The 2296-nt window shown below is 41.9% G+C and overlaps 1 pseudogene; it reads right to left on the bottom strand.

Moving 5' to 3' along the window:
- Positions 1–898: 898 nt before the first annotated feature.
- LOC123939153 lies at positions 899–1854 on the bottom strand (annotated as a pseudogene).
- Between the last annotated feature and the right edge of the window lie 442 nt (positions 1855–2296).

The raw sequence follows: 2296 nt of genomic DNA, 5'->3' as shown, positions 1-2296 counted from the left end.
CATAATAACACTTTTCAATAACAACCCATTAGCAGGCATACAGACATCATGATTTTACATTTCAATACATGAGAAAAAAGACATACTCCCAGCACTGTCTTTCCTCAAAACTTCTGCCTGTTTCCCACTCTAGTAGAGCAGGTCTTCACACGTGCTTTTTTTTCATCATTTAAACTACAACAGTGGCTATATTAGAAGTCCTGTCCTTTCCATGTCCAAACTTAAATGAGGAAGTAGAAATTATAATAACAAACAATGGCTTATCAATGCGTATAGTTAAGTTTACCTGCAAAGATGTGTAAAATATTGCATGAAAGTAAAAATTAACAAGGCTATCATAAAGCAGTCTTCTTTACATTACAGATCATAACAGACACTTAACACTGTCGTTAAGTTTTACAAATGAATTATTTATATTCAAATTACAGCAGTTCCCCAAATCTAAGGAAAAGAAAATGGGTTGAGAAAGTTTCAAAGACTTTCACACCCAAGCCCTGTGTCCTCCAGCTGCCACTGGCCACAGTGATGACATACCCTGTGTGTTGTTATAAGACACAATGTCCGAATAAGCCATGTTCTACTTTTATCTAATATTACCTGTTACAGACCAGTGAATTCTTTGAGATGAAAAACAATCCAAAAATTCAGGATACAGAGCACTTTGACAACATACAATATCTGAAATTGTTCAAAGCTCTGAAAACAGTCTTTTAATGGAAAACTGAATCTTTTTATGCTCAGTTTCAACCTTGCTGGGAAAAAAAAATAACCATGACTAATCCCTGATACACATTGTTAACCATTTGTCTGTCTTCTGTCTTGGTCAGTGTTCATGATCTAGAGCCAGACCCAGAATATTTCTCCACATTTTCTCCAAGGGCTTCTTCAGGCACAGTGGTCATTCTGCTTCTCTCTCCTTCTGTCTGGCCCCTGTGGACATGAGTATCAGGACTTGCCTATTATCTGGCAGGGAAATCACACCCATGAGCTCTCTGTTTCAGTTGTGACCAGCAGCCCACAGATATCAGCCCACAGTAATCAGCCCAGGATCCACAGCTTACTACACTTCATGACACCCTCAAGACACTGTAAGTAGTGCTAAGGGCCTGGGTCACTGTGATATCTAGGTTACTCTATGTTTTCTCAGCAACAAGGTTACTTTACATCAGACTTGGAATAAATGTCTACAGCTTCTCCTGACTCATGCACCACAGTGAAGGTTGGCAACCTTCTTTCTAAAAAGATGTTCAAGGCTTTCCTGATGGAAGTGTTCTGGTGGATGAAGGGATATAGAGGTGGGTCCCAAAATCAAGGGCATCTGGGTTCTGCTTCATGAAGGTAGACTTTGGTATATCAGACATAAAATGCTGGGAAACTTCAGTATTCTTTTGAGGGTAAGTATATAAAATGCATTCCCACTGATAGAATAACTGGCAAGGCATGGATTTTTTTTTTTTAATCAGCAAGTGTACATCATAGAAAAGGCTTGGATCTGGAGCTATGTTAACTAAAGGCTTATGTATTTTGGGGGGCTAAGACTCCCTCCATGTTTCAATGTTATGTGCTTCTAATTCATAGATCTGTAGAAGGGGCAACTTATACTATCTCTGTGGTGTATTTATAAATGATGAAATCTCAGCATTTCTACAAAACTTTGTTTTGTACTCTCCTGCAATGGTGCTGCTGGAACAACATTGGATGCTAAGGCAAAGATGGCTCTCTAATTGGTAGTATCAGAGACAGCAAGTTTTCAAGGGGTTGGAATGGTGCAGTGATCCTTGTGTGACCTTGCGAAGTTCATGAAAACCAATTTTCTGAATCTTGTTCTTCTTCCAACTGAAATTTCTCCCACATGCTGAATTTGTGATCCAGGGCTGCAGTCTGCTGCTACCAAGAAGGAGGAGGACCAGGATCTGCCAGTACTTCTAGGCTCTTCTCTGCCCAGAGGTGTGTGGGAATCAGGGTCTGGGTGGGGGCTTTCTGGGGGTGTGGGTGGAGTGCAGAGCCACGGGGTGGTGGGAAGTTTGTGGGAGTGCTCTGGAGTGTGTGAGCATAGAGGTGCCAGAGAGGCCTTGGAGTGCATAGGCACCAGGTTATGGGCTGTGACTTTCTGGGAGGTGAAGGTGGGACTTTTGGCTAGGCAAGCGGGGAAGTGGTTGGCTGAAAGGCAGCCCTTATGCAAAAATCTCTGGGAGATACCTGGGTTGTTAACATAGCTTGGCTAGTGTAAGTCATGCTATAAGAAACATAGGGTCTTCACACAGAAGACATCCCGGCAGATTGGGTGAAGCTAAGA

The sequence above is a fragment of the Meles meles genome, chromosome 3 (assembly GCF_922984935.1).
Source record: "Meles meles chromosome 3, mMelMel3.1 paternal haplotype, whole genome shotgun sequence".
Lineage (NCBI taxonomy): Eukaryota > Metazoa > Chordata > Mammalia > Carnivora > Mustelidae > Meles > Meles meles.
The sequence above is the reverse complement of the archived record's forward strand: the minus strand, read 5'-3'. Positions and strand labels throughout refer to the sequence as shown.